This window comes from Lissotriton vulgaris, chromosome 6 (assembly GCF_964263255.1).
Source record: "Lissotriton vulgaris chromosome 6, aLisVul1.2, whole genome shotgun sequence".
NCBI classification, from domain to species: Eukaryota; Metazoa; Chordata; class Amphibia; order Caudata; family Salamandridae; genus Lissotriton; species Lissotriton vulgaris.
In genome coordinates this window covers 1,583,149,153-1,583,168,765 of record NC_141694.1, presented here as the reverse complement: position 1 = coordinate 1,583,168,765, position 19,613 = coordinate 1,583,149,153, and positions in this window count along the sequence as shown.

Here is a 19,613-nt window from a genome sequence, read left to right as displayed (position 1 = left end):
CAGTGTCCCTCCTTCAACAGTCCTCACCCCTCTCACCCCTGCCTCAAACACACTACACTACCTGACCCCAGAACACTTACACAGGCACAGGCACACACAGCAAAAGGCACAAGCAGCAAACTACCACCCAAAATAAAGTTGAAAAAAACTAATCACACACTCTCAGGGGACTGACATCAAACACACAGGGGAGTGGTTAAAAAACTCACACACCCATCCACAGGCACCCCACATTCCTCAGCTACCTCTACCTCCAAAACACCTACCCTTCACTTCCAGGCAAAACCTTCCTCACAGGTTCTCGTCCTCTCTGATCTTGTCCTCTTCCCCAAAGATTCATCTGACCAGACTCTTAAGGGGAAGAGAAAATCCTCCAGGACATAGAGCAGATCCATCCCTGCAGGTACTCCCTCCCCTAAGAGTAGCCACACTGAGCCCCCCGTACTTCACCCAGGACCAATAAATATACTTCCCCAACATCATCCAAAACTTCCACCACAAAATCAACTTCCTCAAGGTCCAAGCCAACCCCTGCCTCAGTTCCGATAGACACCACTCATGTTTCCCACACACACCATTACACCATCCCCAAGATTCTTATGCCTTCTCCCCTACCACAGCCACTTCCCCTCCCACAACACCACACGTTCTGTTTGTTCCTGACATTGCAGTGGACCCACCACCCCCTCAATCCGACCTGTTCACTGCAGCGGAGCCCCCTCAATCTGATCTGTCCACTGCAGTACACCCACCACCCCCTCTATCCGACCTTTCCACTGCAGTGGATACCAACACTAGAGTAGGCACCATCCCTCCCACAACCCACACTGGTACACCCCAGTCCTGTCCCTGTGGTACCTGGCAAGGTCATATAGATGCCCCTCCAAGTCGAGATGTCACAGATTTGTTTCAGTGCAGGCATGCGAAGGGTGATCCTTATTTGCATCCCCTCAACGACTCTAAAATATGGGATTGGCTATTGGCCTTATTGTTCTATTTAAACAAATTCTCCTTATGAAAATACTGAAAAAAGCACTTATTTTATTTATTTGGTTGTAACAAGCTTTGATAATAAGTGAACTATCATCGATGGGCTAGTGATGCAGTGTGTGTACAATGATATGGTGATGTGATGGACTGCATGTGCTCTATGGCATATGTGTCATATCACAGTCCTCATTGAATAGATTAGCAGGTTGTCATGAGCTACAACATTAGTGAGCATGATGTTAACATTCTCATATGAAAATCAATAAGAATGAATTCACCTTTGGACATAGGTCCTGCTGACATTTGTAGACATTGTGCAATTCTTTCAAAGAGCAAACATCTGGGATGGACATGCAGAATAGTGCTGTTATAAGATACAAGTCACTTGTCTCATATTTGAAATTGTGTATACCTGAACTGTTACTAAGTGCAGATGAGTTCAGACACACACATAGGCACATGCAGATGTGAACTAAGTCTTCAGTGACTTGTAACTGTTGAAGTCATGACTGAGTTTCATAATAACATGGTAGACCCCTGCCAAGGACAAGCTGTACAAAGATGAACTTCCACAGTGGGGAAGTCAAGTCATAGCAGTTTGTTAATCAGTGACATATCCTGTTACCATGATGTGTTTGAGGTGAACAGTAATTTCTGTCTTCCACACAACTTTCATTACAAGACTACAGTCCCTGCATATTTCCCTGTTTCAGTAGCTTTCTGTGTGCTGTCTAATCCAGTGCTTTCTCAACCTATTTTACTTTGAGTGGCCAAGATATGGGTGCAGAATTAGAGTAGAGTCATTCTGATGGAATCCCTATTTGGGTTGAGACAAGGGCCCCATGTGACATATTCAGATTTTCCAAAGTAACATTTCTGATAGCATCATCATTATGTTTTAAATATGTGATATCTTTTTGCAAGTGTGGCACTTGTATGTTTCAATGACTGCTCACAATCAGCATATTCTACCCTTCGAACTAGCATGCCTGGCACGTGTCACAGTGAGCAAGTATGAGTGTTCTAATATAAGTATGGTACACATCCTGAATTCGCATCACAGAGAGTCAGCATACAGGATACTGTCAATACAGTGCTGTTGCCGTGAGGATAGTGTGGAAGTGATTCAGTCTCTTGATGTATTGTTTGTTGTTCCGCAAAGCTTGTTCTGCATGTGACTGTTGTGCACCTGCACGTCAACCAATGCCTGATTTCAACCATTGGCTATTCAAGGCGTATATGGATTGCCTCCAGATTGGATTCAAAACACATCAGCCTCAATCCAATTGTGCCCCACCTCATATGTGTCAGGGAGGTTGAGCCGGCTTCCACACCTTTTGTGTTTGGTATGCAGTGTGTGGCTGTGTGGTTCTCCTAGTGAAGTTGACACATGTATTTCACATGTCATTGATGGACATGGAGTGAATGATGTGCTTTTTTTTATGGACCTAGGACTCCTACATACCCACACTGCACATCCTTTTGATTTCACCAGTCAACGTTGGTGTTTCATCATAAATGTAGCGTTGTGATTATATTCTCTGTTTAATGCTGCTCATATCACAAAAGTAGTTGTTGATGTATTTGGGATGGTCTCATGTCACTATGTGCATTTATACATTGGTGTTAGTGTTAGCTGTCCATTGTCAAGATTGCCAGCACAGGACTGAGGGTATGTATTCATTTTCATTCAGGATTCTTTATTCGGTTATTAAAAATCACCATTAAAGCACAAACATACAGTATTTTTTAAAAAGACAATTAAATTAGCATAGGAATCCCAGTATTAATACAATCAAAGTCACTAAATATAAAATGACATTTGTAAACATTAAAACCTATCGCTAAAATCTTACAGTCCTCTCACCCCCATGGTTGCCCTTAATCAAACCGCCACTTTGATTAAATTAATAATACAACACAGTGTGAGAGGATCAGTCGCTTGTTGTTTGAGCCATGTGTGGTTTGCACCCCAATACACATATTTGAAATCCCATGAAGGGGTTTAACATCACAAGCACATATGTGTCACTATAACCAATGTGGGGTTGCACCCCAATACACATATTAGCAATTACGTGAAGGGGTTTTAACCCACATGGCACATATTTGTCACTATAATCCATGTGGGGTTTGCACCCCAATACACATATTAGCATACATGTGAAGGGCTTTTAACCCCACTAGCACATATTTATCACTATAATCCATATGGGGTTTGCACCCCCAAAACACATATTTGGTATTACAGGCATGAACTTTGAAGCAGGCATACACATATTTATCACTACTGTGATGGGGGTGATAGCCACCATGACACTTTCGGTATAAAGGGTGGCGATGCTTTGAAACAGAAACACCACCATCTATGGGCTACACATTACTGTGACTGTTATGCTATTACCACCCTATTGTTTGACCATTCCTATTAGTGGGTATACAACCTTTAGCACGCATTTTTTACAACGCACTACCATTACAACGCAGGCATTACCACGCATACCATTACAACGCATTGCGCTGGGGGGCGCTCTAGGATAGGGAATAAGTTTAATTTTCTATCCAACACCTTCCCTAGTGTCCACGGGGACTGGAGTTGGAATAGAAAATTATACTTACCACTATCCAGCACCTCTAAGCGCTATGCGTTGTAACGGTATTCGTTGTAAATACCGCGTTGTAAAGGTATGCGTGGTAAAAGTATGCGTGGTAACGTCATACATCCCTATTAGTGATGGGCATCCACCCCCCTATGGGGTCTCAAAAAAGCTGGCGGTGATAGACAACTACCCCCCTTTGGGTTGGGCAATGCTGGTAGTGATAGATAGTGATAGATACAGCAGCACTCTAGGCATAAAATGTGGTGGCAACCCAAGGGGGCTTTGTGCACTAGGTGTTAGTGAAGCAAAGAGTGGCGGCACGAGTGACACGAGGGTGAATACAGCGAAGGATGCAAGGTGACAAAGTGACAGAAACACAATATATACAGAGGCAATGGTTTTTCCTCAATTAATGGGTGGTGATTCTTTGTTTCAAGATTCAAGGTTGATTGTCGCACTGCATCCTTCGCTGTGTTCACCCACTTGCCATTCGCGCCGCCACTTTTTGCTTCACTAACACCTAGTGATCAAAGCCCCCTTGGGTTGCCACCGCATTTTATGCCTACAGTGCTGTCTTAACTGTCCTCTATCAAATGTGTTCTTAAAATATATGATGTTACGTGCACTTTCTAAAAAATAAATTCCAGAGTCTCTCTTCCTTTGCCCACGTTCATGTAATGTTTTTTGCCTATATTTTTACTTGCCCCTTTTACTGAACCCGATTGAGATATTGTTGTTGATAATACATGTACACCCAGATCTAAATTCGGTCTATGGGTTATACTCCTGTTGCTTTACTCTAGGTAGTGATAGGCACCCACCTCCCTATAGGTAGAGTATGCTGGTAGTGATAGGCACCCACCCCCAACGGGGTGGGCAATGTTGGTAGTGATAGGCATCCACCCCCTACCTATGGGGTCTGCAATGCTGGTAGTGATAGGCATCCACCCCCCTATGGGGTGGGCAATGCTGGTACTGATAGGTATTCACCCCATAAAGGTAGAGAATCCTGGTAGTGGTAGGCATCCACCCCCTGTAGTTAGGGTATGGTAGTGATAGGCATCCACCCCCTATAGATAGAGTGTGGGGAGACATTGCCAGAGAGCCGCTTACCTACGCTGGAGTCCTGTCTGCAAACTAAAGCCCCTTTTCAGCTGCTTGTTCTCGCGCTGTTCTCGTGCCGTGTCCCTGGTTGCTTTCCCCCCCCCCTGCTGCTGCCTACAGTTCTACCAAGCGGCCGCCAAGCGGGGGGGACTACAACCCCCAGATTCCTTGGAGACTCTTCCCCGACCACCCACGCCCACTTCCATGCCCGGAGGCGCTAAAAACATCGCTGCTTCCTAGGTGGAGCGGGAGACATTGCCAGAGAGCCGCTTACCTACGCTGGAGTCCAGTCTGCAAACTAAAGCCCCTTTTCAGCTGCTTGTTCTCGCGCTGTGAGCGCGCTGTGTCCCTGGTTGCTGTTCCCCCTGCGGCCGCCTACAGTTCCACCAAGCGGCCGCCGAGCGGGGGGACTACAACCCCCAGAATCCTTGGAGACTCTTCCCCGCCCACCCATGCCCACTTCCGCGCCCGGAGGTGCTAAAAACATCGCTGCTTCCTCCACGTTGCAGGACGCACGCAGGACTAGCCGGGCTAAGCCCGGGCAAAGGGTGGGCCGTCTTAGGCCGTTTGGGGACGATCGAGGCCGGGCTGGGCAACCTATCTAACTTTTGGAATCCCAAGGTCAAATTATTATTTGTATCCTGTGATATTGTACTGAGTTTATTTACTTCTTTTTGTAGATACTCTGTACACATTGCCTTTGTATTAACTAGTGATTCCCCCGCATTTACACAAATGGCGCTCTGCTCGGGAAAGGGGAGAAAGCTTACGATGTCGACCGCTGGGGGGGTTAGTTACCGGTACACTCGATCAGTTCATCACAAGGGCCATAGTAGTACTAGAAAAAGAGATCGCGTTAACAGAAAAACGACTCTCCCTAGACCTCCTTTCTGGTAAACGTTCATCAGTGGGAGCAATAGGGTCATCGGTTAGTCCTGCACAATTGCGGTTAGATGAAGACCACGTAGACTTTAGCTTGGGGACTAGTTCACAAAGGTTAGGATCTGATGGGTGTGTGGAAGGTCCTTCTATTGATTTTATTAACATCAGCTCACCTATTAGTGGAACCACAGATATATATTTAGAATCACCACCCTCACCGAAATCTCCCAGCATAGACCTGATTCCTGAACCTCCTGTCAATAAAGATACCAAGGAGAAATTCTTACCAGGCATGCGGAAAAGAGTAGGTGGCCTCCAAAAAGGTAGATTAGCAAAAGTTTCTAAAAACTCGAAAAATATTAGAACACATCCAACTCCTCCTCCCATTGAACATCTACCTGTTCCATTAACCAACACTCCCCACATAAATCAGTCACTCAAGCAATGTGCTGAGAAATGTTTTGGTGAGGGGCTGTTGGGACAAATAGAAACATTTGTGAAATCCTTGATGTTACCTCTCCTAGAAAGAACCAAATCTAAAAAAGTTAAACTTGAGAAATTGGAGAAAATAGTAATAGCAACTTCTGGCACACTTGTTAAGGCAGCGACAGGCATTGAGGGGTTTATTCAGGCAGGAGCAGACTGTCAGGCCTCTTGGTGCTGCAGACTTAACAACGAATTTCAGCAAGAAGTAACTTGTGGTGCTGAGAATCGGAATGCTGCACCCCTTTCTGAGCCAGGCAATGCACGAAGTACACTTACATGTAGTGAGAGGGCACCGTCAGAGGATAAAACCAAAAGCTCTTCGGGTGAAAACAATTTAACCAGGGGGAATGACGTTCAAAAAGTTGTAGGGAATGGTGGTCCAAATGAAGGGAATGGCACTATTGAAGGCAAACATACGGGGGAAAAGTTCCATCCCTCCCAATTATTGACTTACCACCAGAATCCGTTCCCTACGTATTAATACTGACAGGAGTCCCAGAGCTGGGCAAGGATAGCCATGAATCATTTACAGGACTAAAAAAGTAAAACCACGCATTGGCTCAATGCCCATAGACCATTACCACACTATATTCAAAGTAAAATATTGCTCGTACGAAGAGTCAAATGGATTGGTAAATTAGGAAATAATATCAAGGGAGACTGTGTGATTGTAAATTTTCAAGACAAACAAATGGTACGCCATATATGTGCTGATTGGCCTGTCTCCTCTGACACTAATATACATCCTTTAAGACTAACGTACTTTTACTCCCCGGTATTGCCCAAGATTAATTACGGTCAACACAGGAATTTCTGGGCAGAGAATGTCCAGCAAAGTGGGATAGGGAGAGAGTTTGGCTATGAGGGGTGTGGCCTGGATTATGGTGTTCCAACCAGTAACAGATTTAGCGTCCTTGAAATGGTTGATTGACGCATCACCATATTTGGGAAAGCGTCGCTATTAGATATAGAAGGGAGAAAAGTAATAGCGGAACAGCAAGTAGTTGATAGACCCACCATCGTGCCCAGGAGGGACCAAAATGTAAATATTTTGGTAGGAGCCATGAACCCAAAGAATAATGTTAGCTGTGCTAGGGCTAATATAATTACTCCCTGTAATTTTCTAGTACCACAAAGGGATGATGACATGGAAATACATTTGGTGGGTAATCAATTTAATAGTGTGTGTTGCTAGCCCCCCATTCATAGCCATCCTGAAGCTCTAGGTAACATTGATACTGCTACAAATAGAACTACAAATAAGGGACAAGCTATTGCCTTCTTATCGAGGAATGTCGTGGGACTATCTAATAAGTTCGAGGACCCTGGCTTTCTACCTTTTATAGAATTGTTTGACATTATTTGTCTTCAGGAATGCTGGGAACGAGAGGGTATTCACGTAAATGGCTTCCGCACTTTCCACATACCTGCCGTATTGTCAGTAAGGGGCAAAAACAAAGGGGGCCTTTGTATTTACATCTCTAACACTCTAAGAGTTACGGATGTTGAATCTAGAGCTGCCTCTGACTTTTATCAGCATCTGAATTTAAAGAGAGTAAAAACCATTCCATTAGTGTGATTAATTTTTATAATAACATTCCAAAGGCAGAGCTGGGTAAAGTCCTCAAGGAAATCCTGCAAAGAATAACAAACTTGAATAATAATGGGCTTGCGGAGAGTTGTGTACTATGGATGGGTGATTTTAATTGTCTTCTGTTGATTCTATTAACATCAGCTCACCTATTAGTGGAACCACTGGAGTTCTGGACTTTTTGGTTCCGTCCAGAGGTGTCAGGGTACAACACCCAAAGACCCCGGAGTCCCACCTGCCTTGGTGCACAAATGAACAGAAACACGGGCTTCTCGATGGTGGCGTCAAAGACCAAAGGTTTATTACTGCAGGGACACAGAAGTCACAGAATCTACACACGGGCAGAGACTAGGAGCCTGTTCGATTTGTACAAAGTGGGTTGCTCCTTATATACTAAAAATTGTGCTCTAGGCAAATATTTCACATGTCGGTACATTCCCAAACCTTTGTGTCTCTAAACAATAAATATTTGGCGTTACACAGGAACTGTCGATAATATCTGATACCAAACATCACGAAGAGGGGTTCCCACCAGTCCATCACAATCCCTTGTCAATATTGTATTCAAGAGCCGGACCGCCTCATCGTAAAGTTCGTTACCTCCCCCTAATAAAGGCCCAGAAGGAAAGGAGCAGAGCCAGGTGCAGAAGATAGAAAAGCGGGATAAGAGATGTTTGTGGGTTGTAAATGGGCAAGGCTACCGGCTTCGGCCGCCTAATCATGATCAGGTACAATGGACACGAAGACCAGTTTGGCAGGACTGGCCTCGGGCAGAGGAGGCAGCCTTTGTCGAGTCATGCAGCTACAGCGTGATCTGGTTTAAGGTGCACGTGTCATGTAAGAGGTGAATCTCCGGCTAAAGCTACGTGTCCTTAATCAAAGTGGAGTGAATGAAGTGATCAGAGGCTATTGCATATGTGAGGGCAAGGAACCGCAAAATGGCGGCCATGATCTAAGATGGATGCCGTGTGTATATCAGAAATGTGTCGGTGAAAGGAGTGCTCTTGCTCGTAGCGTAGCGAAAACACTAGGATATACTAAATGGATCATTTGCGGTTCACTGATACCATTTTTATGTATTTCCGACAAACTTGAAAACACGGGTTCAAGTCGTCACGGAACCGTCACGGAACCTCAGACCCTCCTTTTGCCCTTACATAGGCAATTACTCAATCTATGTCTGAATCTAGTTCTATGCTCATCAGGTCAGTGACATGCTGTTGTATCATCATCCTTTCTCGTGTCTTTTCTCCAAACGCAGGTGGTTTTCTGAGACAAGTTGCAGCACAAAGACTACACAGAGCAGGACCACACTGGATAATCAGACAACATGAGAATAGGAATACTAAGATGACACCAATGACCATTAGAACCTTCCATCCCCACGCTGAGATCAGAGTCCAAACCCACTCCATGAAGGACCAGTTTCCCTTGTCTACATGTATGGAATCCGAAATCTTGTGCATCTTAGAGATCGCCTCGTAAACGGTTGGAGCATTATTAGGAATAAAGACACAGCAGCTCGATTGGATCATTCTGCATACCCCACCTCGATCTGCAAGTATAACATCTAGAACCATACGGTTCTGCAATGTCATGAGCCTATCCGCCTGAAGCTCAGCTGTCAGATTGCTAAGGGCACCAGCAGTTTCGGTAATAGTAGATTCAACTACCCGTGTTAGCTGACGTATGTTTCTACTATTGGCCACAGGCCCCCAGAACGGAAGGAAGCCTTTGAAGAAGTCTCCAGCTTCCTGACCAGCGGTATCTTCCTTGCTGAAAACACCTCTAGCTACTCTTGTTCTGTGGTAATCCGGTGAAGCAGTGTATGTCGGAGGCAACAATCGAGCAATATAACATGATCCTGAGAAGTCGGCAGGCAACCATGTATAAGCTCTGTCTCGACAAATGAAGTAGGTACCCCTAGCAGTGAGGAAGGCAGGGGAGGAGTTAGCCGGAAACACATAAGTCTCTACGCACTCACTCCTCCCTAGCTGAGCTCTCGGATTTCTCCCATTACCTTGCAGACAGACCTGACCTCGGTGAGGTACGACCCATATGGGAGTTGAGCTTTTGCGCTTGCTTTCTCCTAAACTAAGGCGATACTCTGAAGTATTCCAACTTAAATATACTCGCAATTCGTCTCTAGGGTAAGATGGAGTATTATTGACGTCCTTGACCATGTCAATAATTCCCTGGATTAAGGCTTTGTTGGCAGAGTTATATTTAGTGGAACGTGGTGGACGTGGAGGATAGGTTTCAAGGGCATAAGCAAAGATGGTTTGGAAGGCCTGAAATGATCCATTATAGCTGTAAGGCAAAACCAAATAGGGAATACCTTTATCCATAGTGTGAGGTATCAAGCCACACACCCAGCAGTCTGTAGTGTTAACCACCAGTTGGTGTTGGTGCAAGAGCTGTACAAAAGTGTTATTAATGAATTCTGAGCGTCGAGCTTGCTCATGTTCTGGAAACGAGTGAAAAGAGTGTATAGAAGAAACAGTAGAAATAGCTGGATCAAGGGGAGGCACTGTAGAAACTGGCACAAAAATCAAATTTATGCTAAAGACAATTCCACCCACCAATGTTGCTAAAACAATCAAAAATGTAATGGCACATTGCATCAAGAAACATTTGCTGTGAAGAATTCTATTAAGTTTGTTTCTGCGAACGTAAATCACATTTTCTCGTTGCAGCGCAGGAAGTTCCATCTTCTACAATCCGCTCGCGACCACTGATGATGTGTACGTAGATGAAAATGCCTCTGTCAGTCCTGGGAGTTCCCAAAACTAACAGAAAGATCGACCTTGTGTCAGACCCCTGCAAATTCAAACTAGGCACACAGCCACGACCCTACGGCTACCCAGACGGCAAGGCAATTAAAAAAAACAATAGACAATAGCAAACTTCCTGGCTGAAAAGCAAAAGTTCAATATATATATGTATATATCAAAATCACAATATGCAGTTGCCTGCTTTATTAGTTCGTTTTATGGCTTCTAAGGTTGTATCTCTTCTTCGCTGGTACTGTTTGATCGGAAAATAGTGTATCACTAGCAGCTGTTGCAGAGTTTACGTTCGCAGATGGCAAAGTTTCTTTTGATGCTGGAGACAAATGTTCAATGTTCAAAGCAGTCTTTTCAGGAGGAGAGTTAAGTTTCAAAGTGTCAGTAATCAAATCGGCATCGCTGAAAGGGACAAATTTCGGAGTTATTTCAGATTCGGAGGCACCAATTCCCTTCTTCACCCAGTCGTCGTAGGGCAGCGGCAGTGGAACACGCTTTACGTGAGAAGCGTGGATCCAGTGCTTGCGGCCAGCAACACGTACAGCTGTCCTCGTCGCCAGCAGGACCTGGAAGGGGCCGATGTAGCGAGGCTGAAGATTCTTTGTCCTCGCGAAGTTCCGGACCACAATGAAGTCACCCGGTTTCAGTTGATGCCCTGGACTCTCCGGAGGCTTTGGCAAAGCATCAAAAACCTGTTGATGAATAAGACTTAATTTAGCAGTCAAGTCGTAAAGGTAGTCTATCAACATAGGATATTCAATGGAGCAAAACCTTTTAGGCCTTGGCACACCCCAGATATTTGCTGGGCGGCCAAACACAATCTCATATGGAGAAAGCCCTATTCTAGAATGCACTGTTGCTCTCGTTGATAACAAGGCCAAAGGAAGTGCGTCTGGCCAAGCCAAACCTGTGGATGCTTGTATTTTGGCTATTTTAAGCTTGAGGGTGCCATTGTAACCCTCGACTAAACCAGCAGACTGGGGATGGTTCGCACTATGAAATTTTTGTTTCAATCCTAGACCAGCACACACACTCTGCATAACTTTCCCTATAAACTCACTTCCGTTATCTGACCATACAATCCGTGGCATTCCGTACCTAGGGAAAAATTCTTTTAGAAGAATTTTGGCAGTAGATAGAGCAGTGTTGTCCTTTAGTGGGTATGCTTCTATCCACCTGGAAAAAGCACAAACTACCACCAGGACGTATTTTAAATTGTTGCAGCGTTCCATGTGAATGAAGTCTAACTGAATCACTTCAAAGGGACAGGAAGGAGGAGCAAAATGACCAGCTGGAGTTGGAGTTCCCTTGCCAGGATTATGCATCAAGCACACCATACAATTTTTCACCACTCTCTCTGCACACTTACTGATTCCCTCATTCTTCCAGACCGGAGCTAACATCTTACATATCCCTTTAGAACTTATGTGCGCTACTCCATGCGCCATCGTCACTACTGCAAGCACATACGCATCAGGCAACATCCAACGCTGCTGTTCTGTCAAATCGATCCAACATCCATTCGAGTCCAATTTGCCCGTACTTTCTCTCCATACGCGTTTCTCTTCCTCAGTCGCTTCTTTCTGAATCTCTTTCACACTTTCCATAGTGTCCTCACACATTCCAGACTCAGCAATCCATCTTGCAGACGTAGCAACATACATTCTACTCATCATGTCTCTAGCTGTTTGTTTAGCGGTTTCATCAGCAAAGGCATTTCCACGACCAACATCATCCGTGATTGCTTTATGAGCACTGCACTTCACAATCGCAACTTCAGTCGGTAAGGTTAGAGATTCCAACAAGTCGTTAACTAGCTGACCATGTTGAATCTTAGTCCCATGGGACGTAATGAAACCCCTTTCTCTCCACAACCGGCCAAAACTATGGGCCACGCCAAATGCGTACTGACTATCTGTAAACACATTCACTCTCTTTCCCTCAGCTAAAACACACGCTCTCGTAAGAGCTATTAATTCTGCAGCTTGGGCAGAATTCTGACTCACTCTTGCAGTCTCCACAATCGTCTTCAAAGTCGTTACCGCGTAGGCAGCAGTCACATCACCATTCTCCAATTTAAAACATGACCCGTCCACATACAGCGTACCATCCGGGTCGGATAGGGGAGTATCCCTCAAGTCGATGCGACCTTTTGTCTCTTCCTCCGTTTTGAAATAACAGTCATGTGGCTCAGAATCACTCGACTCTTGATCAGTCGGCAACAATGTTGCTGGATTCAATACATTGCATCTTTTGATCTGAATATGACTTGCTAATAACGTCAGCTCGTAACCAGATAATCTCGCACTAGTAAGGTGTTGTGTCTTCGTTCGGTTCATGAGTGTATCCACTGCATGAGGAACCATGACCACTAGCATATTGTTCATCACCAAACCAGCAGATTGTCGAATGGAAGCTGCAGCTGCCGCTGTAGCCCTCAAACAACTAGGCAATGCTCTAGCTACCGGATCTAATGTTGATGAGAAATACGCACAAGGGCGTTGTTTATCACCAAATTTCTGTGTCAGAACACTCAACGCGCAACCTTCTCTTTCGTGAACGTAGAGCGTGAATGGCTTGCTATAATCAGGTGTACCCAATACAGGAGCTGAACACAGTGCTTTTCGTAATTCAATAAAACTCTCTTGACATTCATCAGACCATGGCACCGGACTCGGAACATTTTTCCCAGTCAAAGCTACCAATGGTTTTGCTAAAAGTGAAAAATTTGGAATCCACTGCCTACAGTAAGAGGTAATACCTAGAAAGGCACGTACTTCTCTCTGTGTGCGTGGAACACTCATCTGCGTAATTGCTTTTATTCTCTCTGGGGTCAACTTCCTTCCCTCCTTTGATAAGAGGTGACCTAGGTAGGTTACTTCTTGGCAGCAATATTGCATTTTGGAAGGGGACACCTTATGATTCAAATTAGACAAATGATGCAATAGTGAAATTGTAGCTGCTTTGCAAGTTTCCTTGTCATCGGCAGCCACTAAAAGATCGTCTACGTACTGTACTAGGGCAGAACCTGGAGGAAGGACAAAAGGATCTAGCTGACTTTTTAAAGCTTGACTGTAAATAGATGGACTTTCACAATAGCCTTGTGGAGCGCGTTTAAATCTGAAACTGCGACCTCCTAAACAGAAGCCGAAAATATCCCTACTTTCTTCAGCTATCGGAATGCTGAAAAAGGCATTCTTCAAGTCGATGACTGAGAACCAATTGGCTGTAGCAGGAATCAATGTTAACAAGGCAGTAATGTCTGGCACTACAGGAAACTGCGGAATTACAATCTTATTAACTTCTCTAAGGTCTATGACAAACCTATAAACTGGAGGCTTTGTAGGATCAGTTCGTTTCAAGATCGGTAATACAGGACTGTTACAGACATTTCCTCGCGTTTCTTCAACCACACCTTTCTTAATCAAATCTTGCACAATCAATAAGAGTGCACGCTCTCCTTCATTCGAGATTTTATATTGAGGAATTCTTGGAAATTTTACATTCGCTTTCAAAGTTACTACATATGGTGGAATTTTTAGAAGACCTACATCATTGGGACCAGTCGCCCAAAGAGAATCAGGGAGTGAACGTAGCTCCGGCGGGAGTGCGTCCATTGACAAGTACATCGGAGAGGTGAGTCTTTTACCCAAAGTAAGCTGTACTCCTTCCGGAGAACAGTACAATGTCGCATATAATCGTTTTAACAAATCTAAACCAAGCAGATTTTCATTACAACCTGTCGTCAAAATCAGGGGTGCTTTCAAGTGACACGGTCCAACAGAAATAGACAAAGGACCAGATATCGGGTTGTACACAGGGGCGCCTGAAAAACCTACGGAAACATTTGTTGAGCCAGACAAAGGTGCGCCAGGGAGTTTCGCATGCATGATAGAACTTTTTGCGGCACCAGTATCCAACAGAAACGGTTCGACTACACCTGATGTTGCTACTGCGACATAAGGCCCACTCTGATCCACTGGAACTGATACTACTCCCTCTCTCTGTCCATGGCTGTCCTAGTACCCATTTTGTTGAGAATCCTCAACTTCACAATAATCCTCAACAAGATATTGCTGAGACCTATTCTGTTGAGCTGACTGTACATTTCGTTGATCAAAGTGATTAGAAGGACGATCATTTGTTTGCGGAGGCATAGCACCTCGCCCTCGACCTCTAGAATTCTGCGCATAACCACCACGACCTCTCTGAGCTGCTGCTGCATTATTTTGCGCTAAGATCGGACATTCATTTTTATAGTGACCCTCTTTCTTGCAGTACGCGCACTGATTCCACTGATATTGAGGCCTTGATGTACTATAATCTATCCTTTGATATGAGTTTTGCTGTGTATTAGTCTGATTCGTACGAGGCGGATACGCCTGCTGCAAAAGAACTTTAGTTTTTAAATCTTTCGTTTTCTTCTCTGATTTCTCCTTTTCCTCTTTATCCCTATTTTCGTAGTACTGTGCAGTCGCAAGTATTTGCGCTGTCGTAGATACAGCCCACGCACTTTCTGAGTCTTTCAATTTATTGCATAATTCAGGTAACAAATTATGCACAAATTTATCGACAAACAATCTCTGTCCTCCTTCTGTGCTCATATCCTGACCACTATGATCTACAAAAGTCTCTTCGAACCTCGTGAAGAAGTCCGAGACGCTTTCGTCTTTCTTCTGCCTGCACGCTGACAACTTGTCCCAATTAACACGCAATGCTGGCATCAGAGTCTTCATTAGATCAATTATTCTACCTGGCAGATTAGCAATCAAAGGTTCGGGTTTCGCACCACCTATTTGTTGAGCATCTGCTGCAGTGATAGCTGCCCAATCACCACCTAAAGCAGCCTGATGATCCTCTCTACGAATTTTAGCCCACACTGGTTGCGGAACTACATTACCAAACAACATATCAATGTCGGCTAAGTTCATTATACAAGCCTCAACTGTCTGTGTCAATTCCTTGTAATATCCGGCTGGATTCTTACGTGGATCTGGCAAGGCCTGTTTCACTGCTAATACTTCTGCTCGCTTCCATGGAATATGTATCCATACTCTTTGGAACTGTGCTGGAGCAGCTGCAATGCCCGCAACCGCATCAGCTTGCACGGCTTCGCGCCAAATTGGAGGAACCTCCCTCATAGGATATTGGCGACTTGGCTTCACTTTACCTTTTTCTAAATCTCTCGGCGAACGAAGAGATGGATCATTCCTAAAACTCAAAATAAGTTCCATCGCTTCCTGTATTTTATCACCCACTATCATTCCTGCAGCAAACTCTTTTTGAACCTTAATTAAATCTTCCAAATCTGATTCGACATCGTCTTCTTCTATTTCCTCACGTAACAACGAGCACATCTCATCAAAGACGTACCGTTGCGTTGGCTCTCCCCATTGCATAAATGTCTCTAACACATCTTTCGTACTATATCTTCTAACTTTCGTAATCCATCTGAGAGCCGTGGAGTCTAAAACTCCCCGTTCTTCAGTACTTGGAAGCTGACTCCGTCTCTGAACAGAGTCAGGAGTAGGAGTCTTAATCAAGGTTTTATATATAGGAGACAGCATATTAGTAACAGAATCAGTGATTCTTCGACGAACAGAAAGTGGAGTTAGTACACTCGCAGACATAGAGAATGCAGTAGAGGTAGGAATAGATGACGAAACAGTAGGAGTATCGAGGAAAATAGTTTGAGGACCAGTAGGTACAGTGGTAGGTATAGGAGCTAGCAGTGTGGGAAGAGGAGGAGCTGTAGGAACATTTACATTCACCACAGGAAGTATAGGAACTTGATTCTGAGGAACAGGAGCAGGAACACCAGGTTGTCCAGCAACCGGCAATTGAACATTCGGGATGAGTGGAGCCGTAGCACCTTGTGCATACGGTGGAGGTGAACGTAACAGATAAGACAACAGAGGATCGTTTTCGGAATCCTCCAGTATCTTAGCCATTTTCGATGGCAAGGCAGGATAGCACTTGTCAATCGCTAAGTTATGCTCTCTAATGGCTACATCTATAGCCTTCTCACACTCGTTAGCCTGCAACTGTTTAGTCGCTTGCTCTAGAGTTAACTCTTCTTGTTCTTTTTGCTCTTTCTTCAACCTTTTCATTTCTCTCTGTTTGGATTCTTTCCGCCAATAACGAAAAGAGTCAAACATTGCCGGCCGGGCTTTCTTCCTAAACAATTTCGCTTCTAAGTTGTCGAGAATCTCTTGTTCAAAACTACCATGCAGTGGCCAACTAAGGACACCATCCTTCTTACAATAACGGACCCATATCTCATTATAAGTTATAGGACCCACACCATACTTACAGTATAAATCATATAGGGGAGTCCCAATCGGAGGAACCAGACAAGAGTCCTCTAATTGTGAGTCACTGTTGCAACTAAAACAAGACAACATTTTCCGACTTACCATTTTCAGTCCGGAACACAAAACAAACAAACACGAAACAAATTGTGCACTTGAACCAAGAACTTAGGCCTACCAAAAACGAACTGATGTATCGATACCCAAAACTAAACCAAATAGATTATCGTAATTAGAACAACCAATGATAATCTTACAAGACCAAACCAAACCAAGAACCGATCAAGGATTTTTAACAATCCTCACAAAAGTAACCAGCTAGCTATCACTAAATACTTAACTGAGTCACTGAAGACGTCACCAAGGAGAAACCCGTCACGTTTCGCCGTACTAAGGACTGCACCACTTCGGGTCCAAGACAGGGCGACGGTCAAGGCAACGGCCCACTGCAGCCGTCCTGAACGGGAACCCTCGTGGAAGAGAACTTCAGGGCCACTTTTGCGATATGCCGGGATCGATGAAGTGGGGCGCCTCCCTCAGGAATCTTCACACGAAGCTTCTCGAACTCTTCAGGCTTTTGGACCGGTACCGAATGACGTTGCCCCACGTTGGGCGCCAATTGGAGTTCTGGACTTTTTGGTTCCGTCCAGAGGTGTCAGGGTACAACACCCAAAGACCCCGGAGTCCCACCTGCCTTGGTGCACAAATGAACAGAAACACGGGCTTCTCGATGGTGGCGTCAAAGACCAAAGGTTTATTACTGCAGGGACACAGAAGTCACAGAATCTACACACGGGCAGAGACTAGGAGCCTGTTCGATTTGTACAAAGTGGGTTGCTCCTTATATACTAAAAATTGTGCTCTAGGCAAATATTTCACATGTCGGTACATTCCCAAACCTTTGTGTCTCTAAACAATAAATATTTGGCGTTACACAGGAACTGTCGATAATATCTGATACCAAACATCACGAAGAGGGGTTCCCACCAGTCCATCACAATCCCTTGTCAATATTGTATTCAAGAGCCGGACCGCCTCATCGTAAAGTTCGTTACCTCCCCCTAATAAAGGCCCAGAAGGAAAGGAGCAGAGCCAGGTGCAGAAGATAGAAAAGCGGGATAAGAGATGTTTGTGGGTTGTAAATGGGCAAGGCTACCGGCTTCGGCCGCCTAATCATGATCAGGTACAATGGACACGAAGACCAGTTTGGCAGGACTGGCCTCGGGCAGAGGAGGCAGCCTTTGTCGAGTCATGCAGCTACAGCGTGATCTGGTTTAAGGTGCACGTGTCATGTAAGAGGTGAATCTCCGGCTAAAGCTACGTGTCCTTAATCAAAGTGGAGTGAATGAAGTGATCAGAGGCTATTGCATATGTGAGGGCAAGGAACCGCAAAATGGCGGCCATGATCTAAGATGGATGCCGTGTGTATATCAGAAATGTGTCGGTGAAAGGAGTGCTCTTGCTCGTAGCGTAGCGAAAACACTAGGATATACTAAATGGATCATTTGCGGTTCACTGATACCATTTTTATGTATTTCCGACAAACTTGAAAACACGGGTTCAAGTCGTCACGGAACCGTCACGGAACCTCACCACGAGGATGGATTTAGAATCACCACCCTCACCGAATTCTCCCAGCATAGACCTGATTCCTGAACCTCCTGTCAATAAAGATACCAAGGAGAAATTCTTACCAGGCAAGAGGAAAAGAGTAGGTGGCCTCCAAAAAGGTAGATTAGCAAAAGTTTCTAAAAACTCGAAAAATATTAGAACACATCCAACTCCTCCTCCCATTGAACATCTACCTATTCCATTAACCAACACTCCCCACGTAAATCAGTCACCCAAGCAATGTGCTGAGAAATGTTTTGGTGAGGGGCTGTTGGGACAAACAGAAACATTTGTGAAATCCTTGATGTTACCTCTCCTAGAAAGAACCAAATCTAAAAAAGTTAAACTTGAGAAATTGGAGAAAATAGTAATAGCAAATTCTGGCACTCTTGTTAAGGCAGCGACAGGCATTGAGGGGTTTATTCAGGCAGGAGCAGACTGTCGGGCCTCTTGGTGCTGCAGACTTAACAACGAATTTCAGCAAGAAGTAACTTGTGGTGCTGAGAATCGGAATGCTGCACCCCTTTCTGAGCCAGGCAATGCACGAAGTACACTTACATGTAGTGAGAGGGCACCGTCAGAGGATAAAACCAAAAGCTCTTCGGGTGAAAACAATTTAACCAGGGGGAATGACGTTCAAAAAGTTGTAGGGAATGGTGGTCCAAATGAAGGGAATGGCACTATTGAAGGCAAACATATGGGGGAAAAGTTCCATCCCTCCCAATTATTGACTTACCACCAGAATCCGTTCCCTACGTATTAATACTGACAGGAGTCCCAGAGCTGGGCAAGGATAGCCATGAATCATTTACAGGACTAAAAAAGTAAAACCACGCATTGGCTCAATGCCCATAGACCATTACCACACTATATTCAAAGTAAAATATTGCTCGTACGAAGAGTCAAATGGATTGGTAAATTAGGAAATAATATCAAAGGAGACTGTGTGATTGTAAATTTTCAAGACAAACGAATGGTACGCCATATATGTGCTGATTGGCCTGTCTCCTCTGACACTAATATACATCCTTTAAGACTAACGTACTTTTACTCCCCGGTATTGCCCAAGATTAATTACGGTCAACACAGGAATTTCTGGGCAGAGAATGTCCAGCAAAGTGGGATAGGGAGAGAGTTTGGCTATGAGGGGTGTGGCCTGGATTATGGTGTTCCAACCAGTAACAGATTTAGCGTCCTTGAAATGGTTGATTGACGCATCACCATATTTGGGAAAGCGTCGCTATTAGATATA